The sequence below is a fragment of the Pagrus pagrus genome, assembly GCF_965226575.1.
Source record: "Pagrus pagrus genome assembly, chromosome: 15".
Taxonomy (NCBI): Eukaryota; Metazoa; Chordata; class Actinopteri; order Spariformes; family Sparidae; genus Pagrus; species Pagrus pagrus.
In genome coordinates this window covers 16,400,809-16,407,834 of record NC_140199.1, presented here as the reverse complement: position 1 = coordinate 16,407,834, position 7,026 = coordinate 16,400,809, and the positions used below count along the sequence as shown (strand labels likewise).

General features: G+C 41.2%; 1 long non-coding RNA gene across 2 annotated transcripts; it reads left to right on the top strand.

The window, feature by feature from the left end:
- Nucleotides 1-3,257: 3,257 nt before the first annotated feature.
- LOC311270491 lies at nucleotides 3,258-5,924 on the top strand. 2 transcript variants are annotated; one of them, XR_014624266.1, is made up of 4 exons: nucleotides 3,258-3,487; nucleotides 4,337-4,534; nucleotides 4,646-4,748; nucleotides 5,250-5,924. It is a non-coding gene; the product is annotated as an uncharacterized lncRNA (long non-coding RNA). The 2 variants fall into 2 exon arrangements; XR_014624267.1 differs by lacking the exon at nucleotides 5,250-5,924 and having other exon boundaries at nucleotides 4,646-4,796.
- Nucleotides 5,925-7,026: the final 1,102 nt, after the last annotated feature.

Here is a 7,026-nt window from a genome sequence, read left to right as displayed (position 1 = left end):
TGATCCAGTATTGGTATTAAATTAGGTCTGTACTGGTAAATTGGCCCGGTTTATGTTGGTGTGTGTTTCCTCCTATTGCAGACAATGGTCTTTGGTTTGCCTTGTTGGAGATTACACTAATTGTCTGTACTGTGGTTATTCACCAACTGTTTTGGGAGGGGAAATGTCAGGTTGTTAGTACTGGTTGCTTCCTGTAAGAGGCTTGTAGGAGATTTAGGAGAGGTATTTGGTCCCTTTCTGTTTGTTTGTTGTGAGCTTGATTGGACTTGACTGGGGTTTTGTGGTGGGCCCTATCTGGGGTATTTTGGTGTCCGTTTGAGCAGGAGTTCCTTCTCCCCTGTTAGGCCTGGCAGCAAGTTCCTCTAGGGGACTTGTGATGACTACTTTAGGTGGTGGCGAAGGTGGGGAGAGCTTTTGGCTCGGGAGCATCTCCATGGTTAGGGTGAGAGGGTTGCCAGTCTTGTTGCTTTCTTCACACCGCTGGTTTAGCGTGCAAAATTACCCCCCACCATTAACTGCACGAAGACTAGGGATGAGTTGATTGGCTAGCTTTAATGGTTGTAGTTAGCATCAGGATAGGGGTGAGGCTCCTGTTCACCTGTTACCCCAGGTTTGGGTTTTCTGTGTGTCCCAGTCAAGGTTTGTAACTTGTTTGGCTGATCGGTTTTGAAGTTGGCTTCCCTTGTGGAGAGTTTCATCCAGGATCCTTCAGAGTCTTTGCTAGAGCAGTGCACTAAAGAACAGCTTCTTAGGATTCAAAATCAATGCCGACATGTCTTGTTATACTGGTAGAATGAGACACAGCAGTTTTTATTGGATTTTAGTGGAATTTCTATTTTTCGTGAATATTTGAATGAAAAATCACCATTTTTGGCAAATACACCGCACGATTTTTCCAATAGCTCCCAGGTCATTTGAGCCATTGACTCGAAATCAACAGCCAAATGTCTTCTAATACTGGTAGAATGAGACACAGCAGTTTTTATTGGGATTTCTATTTTTCATGAATATTATAATGAAAAATCACCATTTTTGGCAAATACACCGCCCGATTTTTTTCAATAGCTCCCAGGTCATTTGAGCCATCGACTCCAAATCAATGCGGACATGTCTTGTTATACTGGTAGAATGAGACACAGCAGTTTTTATTGGATTTTAGTGGATTTTCTATTTTTTGTGAATATTTGAATGAAAAATTACCATTTTTGGCGAATACACCGCACGATTTTTTCAATAGCTCCCAGGTCATTTGAGCCATCGACTCAAAATCAATGCCGACATGTCTTGTTATACTGGTAGAATGAGACACAGCAGTTTTTATTAGGATTACTATTTTCCATGATTATTATAATGAAAAATCACCATTTTTGGTGAATATTTTAGTGAAAAGTGGCCATTTTCATGAAAACCTTGGCCGATTTTTTCAATAGCTTCGAGGTCTTTGGACCGATTGACTTGAAATTTCTCCAGAACGTGGTCCTATACTGTCTGAACGAGACACAGCAGTCCCCATTGGATTCGGGTGGAACTTGTATTTTTGGTGAATATTTTAGTGAAAGGGGGCCATTTTTCATGAAAACCTCGGCCGATTTTTTCAATAGCTTCCAGGTCTTTGGACTGATTGACTCGAAATTTCTCCCAAACGTGGTCCTATACTGGCTGAACGAGACACAGCAGTCCCCATTGGATTCGGGTGGAATTTGTATTTTTGGTGAATATTTTAGTGAAAAGGGACAATGTTTCATGGGGCTGGGTTAAGGCTACGGTTAGGGTTAGGGTTATGGGGCTAGGGTTAGGGTTACGGTCGTCTTTTGGCAGATTGACTCGAAATTGATCACGAATGTCGTCGATGCCGGCGGAAGGAAGGGACAGCAGTTTTTATTGGTTTTTAGTGGAATTTGTAATTTTGGTGAATATTTTAGTGAAAAGCGTCCATTTTCATGAAAACCTCGGCCGATTTTTTCAATAGCTTCCAGGTCTTTGGACCGATTGACTTGAAATTTCTCCCAAACGTGGTCCTATACTGGCTGAACGAGACACAGCAGTCCCCATTGGATTCGGGTGGAATTTGTATTTTTGGTGAATATTTTAGTGAAAGGGGGCCATTTTCATGAAAACCTCGGCCGATTTTTTCAATAGCTTCCAGGTCTTTGGACCGATTGACTTGAAATTTCTCCCAAACGTGGTCCTATACTGGCTGAACGAGACACAGCAGTCCCCATTGGATTCGGGTGGAATTTGTAATTTTGGTGAATATTTTAGTGAAAAGCGTCCGTTTTCATGAAAACCTCGGCCGATTTTTTCAATAGCTTCCAGGTCTTTGGACCGATTGACTCGAAATTTCTCCCAAACGTGGTCCTATACTGGCTGAACGAGACACAGCAGTCCCCATTGGATTCGGGTGGAATTTGTATTTTTGGTGAATATTTTAGTGAAAGGGGCCATTTTCATGAAAACCTCGGCCGATTTTTTCAATAGCTTCCAGGTCTTTGGACCGATTGACTCGAAATTTCTCCCAAACGTGGTCCTATACTGGCTGAATGAAACACAGCAGTCCCCATTGGATTCGGCTGGAATTTGTATTTTTGGTGAATATTTTAGTGAAAAGGGACAATGTTTCATGGGGCTGGGTTAAGGCTACGGTTAGGGTTAGGGTTATGGGGCTAGGGTTAGGGTTACGGTCGTCTTTTGGCCGATTGACTCGAAATTGATCACGAATGTCGTCGATGCCGGCGGAAGGAAGGGACAGCAGTTTTTATTGGTTTTTAGTGGAATTTGTATTTTTGGTGAATATTTTAGTGAAAAGCAGCCATTTTCATGAAAACCTCGGCCGATTTTTTCAATAGCTTCCAGGTCTTTGGAACGATTGACTTGAAATTTCTCCCAAACGTGGTCCTATAATGGCTGAACGAGACACAGCAGTCCCCATTGGATTCGGGTGGAATTTGTATTTTTGGTGAATATTTTAGTGAAAGGGGGCCATTTTTCATGAAAACCTCAGCCGATTTTTTCAATAGCTTCCAGGTCTTTGGACCGATTGACTCGAAATTTCTCCCAAACGTGGTCCTATACTGGCTGAACGAGACACAGCAGTCCCCATTGGATTCGGGTGGAATTTGTATTTTTGGTGAATATTTTAGTGAAAAGGGACAATGTTTCATGGGGCTGGGTTAAGGCTACGGCTAGGGTTAGGGTTATGGGGCTAGGGTTAGGGTTACGGTCGTCTTTTGGCCGATAGGCCCTTTTCACATGACGTCACACAACTTCCGTTTTGGAGCGAAGCAGGGTATCCTGACTTCCGTTTTAGCTTCCGCTAGCTCAGTGAGCGGTGTTTCCAAAATGGATTTCACTCAGTCACTCCTCAAGCTCCCCAAATTTAGTTTGGGAGATGTACACAGACTGGCGGAAAAACTGTCAAAGACTCCAGCCTCTAAACTTGACAAGGGTTACAAGTTCTTTATAGAACAGTACCTGTTTGATTATGAAGGTAAGTGTTTTGTCTTCTTAGCTCTGACGTTAGCGGAGATGCTAGGATAATGATAACTTAACGTAGACTACAGGTGTTTTGATAATCTATTAGTTGTCTGCTTCTCGATTAAGTTGTTATGGTAGCTTTATAAATATTAAACTGTTGCTTTATCCACTATTCTATTTCACAGCTGTTACCGAGTCGTGCCTCGAATATAGTTTAGTATTGTTTAGCCTTCATGTTGAATGCCGAGCCCTCTCTCACATAACATTGTTTTGGAACAGTGTCAAACGCTGTTGACCACTCGGTCACAGTGCGAGCACGCTGTCACAGGTCAATGAAGAAAAACGAGGAGCCTCATTATCTCCAGGTTTTTTAAATAAGATTTTAGGGTTCAGTTTTCTCTTTTGTTGTGTTATGCTGCGGTTGCAGACTTTGCAGTATCCCACAAAGTTCCACTGTGGGTTCAGTGTGTTTCTCAGTCTCATGTCAGCATTTTAGGAGCCACAATCAATAAAACAGCTGCGCACATAACTGTTAAGGCCTAGGTTAGTTGAGGACAACAAAGGCTGAGAAAGATACTGTTGACGAGTGTTTACATGCGCACTAATAATCAGCGTATTATTGTATTTCTGGATTATCGTTGAACTGGCCATGTCAATTCAATTCAATCCAATTCAGATAACTTCATGTATCCCAGAGGAGTAATTTAACAGCATACTGATTATTATTCTGGGCATGTAAATGCACTCAATGAAGAAAAAAAAGTTGTTTACACCTACTGTTCCATACGTTCATATTCAGTCATGTTACTGTTTTGATAATTTAGAAATTATCCAACTTAACACATCATGTCTCTATTTCCAGTTTACAATCGACTCTGGAGAGGACCCCGTGGCACTGGAGTGCATGGCATGTTCCTGTGCCGCAGGTAAAGCTCTGTGTAATCACATGGTAGCCCTGCTATTTCAGACAGCACACTACAGTACCTTGGGGTTCAAGACTGTGCCATTGCCACTGTCCTGCACCAGCATGCTGCAGACCTGGCACCGGCCAAGGACACAGGTCAGATATTTATATTTGCTACTCTTGAAAATGTAGGACTTGCAGTTCGCATTGTCTGGATTGTTATTATTATTATTATCATTAACATTATTATCATTATTATTGTTATAGGGAATTGCACCAGAGGCAACAAATGATATGACAGTGTGTAAGCCCAAAACAAAAAGAAGTGTAAGGACTGGTGCAAAGTGCACACTGTACAGAGCATATGCTGGTGAGTTTGAATGAGTTTTACTCTCCTCTTTATTCTCTTCTATTCTCATCTTCTGTCCTCTCATTTACTCTTTCTCTATTTTTGTCAGGGCCTCTTCCAGATCCTCATATGATGGCCAGTGGGGAAAAACTCAAAGACGTTCATCCACAGCCAGGGTTATGCAAACTGCTGCATGGGCTTGAGAACCTTAATTTGGTCGACTCTAAATTTGGCCCTGTGCCATTTGGCTCTGTCCTTTCTTACCAGTGCCCTCCGGAGTACAGACTGTATTAGACACCCTGATGCCCCTGCTTTTCCCCAGTTACCTGTTGATGGCTACAATTTTAAATTCCCAGTAAATTATGAGCTCAGTTACAAGCAACAATGCCACCTGGAGAGCCTGAAGGTTTTTATTGATTTATTTAACCTTTATTTTTCGAGGATTGTCACATTAAGAGTGTTATCTGTTATATTCACAATTGATGTAGTGTGCATTGATTCTTCATTCTTCTTTTTTTAAAGGTAACACAGGAGATCTCAGCTGCTATTGAAGCTGAAACCAGGCAGCAGTCAGAATGCCAGTTATGGACCCTGGTGCGCAAACCCCGACTCACAGCCAGCCGATTCCGTGAGATATGCTATGTTCGTGGGGAGTCTTCTGCCAAAGCCTTGGCCTCTCGCATCCTGAGGGGAACTCCTCAGACTGCTGCCATGAAACGAGGTTTGGACCTGGAATCTGAGATACTGCGGCGGTATGCAGATTTTTGTGATGTCTCAGTGACACCTTCTGGAGTAATAATCCACCCAGACGCACCTCACCTTGGGGCTAGCCCTGATGCCAAAGTCTTCAACCCTTGTGAAGTAGCACCATTTGGCCTGGCAGAGGTCAAGACCTGCAACGTGGAAAGTGTTGCACAAGTGAAACACCTGACCACAGTTAAAGGCAAAGCCTGCTTACGGAAGACTCACAGATACTATTATCAGGTGCAAGGACAACTGGCCATAAGTGGCCTTCAGTGGTGTGATTTCATCACAGATACGCACACTGACTTCACAGTTGAACGAATCTTTAGGGATGAGGAGATTATCCAGTCAATGCGCCCAAAGCTGGATGACTTCTATTTTAACATCTACATGGATGTCTTCTTACGCAGTAAAGCTTAAAAATGACTTATGAAGCCGATACAACAGTTCCTCCTGGACCAAATGTGTAAAAATGTTTTTTGATTGGTTTCAAAATGTTTGTTTTCCTCTGTGCTACTTTCTGGGACAGGAATCTCAGTGTCATCTGCCTCTGCAAGGCGTTTTCTTGCACGCTGATATGGTGACTCCCGAGCTTGTGAGCCTCTTCCTACAATAACAAATATGTTGATTGTCATCTGTGGTGGCAAAAATAATTTTTATATTGTTATTTGTTTAATCTAATTTTGTCACAGTTTATCCTCGAGCATCGAAACCCAAAAGTAACAAATATATAAATGAATAAATAAATAAATAAATAAATAAATACAGGTAAAAGAGACGATAAAGATTACGATGAATTAAAATGAAAATGTAGCTGAAACAGGGATACGTTTTCTGTATTTGTTGATTTCTTTATACATCAAATAATACATTTCCTTGTGTATTATCATCAGTTTGTATTTATTTCCTCATGGCTCGATGTCTTTCACATGAATAACTCATGCGTCATGTGATTTCATCTCATCAACAAAACCACGTGACCAGCAATGAGGAGGTCAGCGCAGAGAGGAAGTATGATGGGAGGAGGACTGTCTCTGTAACATCTGCTGCTCTGTCGTCTGTGTCTGAGGCTTCAGCATGACTCACATGGTGGCTGCTCTGTGTTTAAATCTGCTCCTGTTTCTTCATGTCGTGGCTAAGTTTCAAAATGTTTGTTTTGTATTTTTATGTAAAAAAGTTTAATGTAAAAGGTGAACACATTTACAGTACAGTGTTGCAATGTACTGATCATACTGATGAATACTGATTAACTTGAATACTGATCTCATGTTCTTATGAGAATTACACTTTTGTGAATGATGTCGCAAGATTAAATATTGATGTTTATACAAGGACACTGAATCAGTGATTTATAAACTTGTGAACATTGTCATGTAGTTGCTAAGTTCAAACACCTTAGAATCAAAGTACCCATTTATATATTTATTTTTCTGAATAATACATTCTTGTTTTAGTGTTTTTACTTTATTTTAGTCATCCTTGCCCCACCTAGAATTAAAGCCAAACGGCATTTCATTTTTTGTACAAACAGTATTTTATTTTCAAAACAGCACTT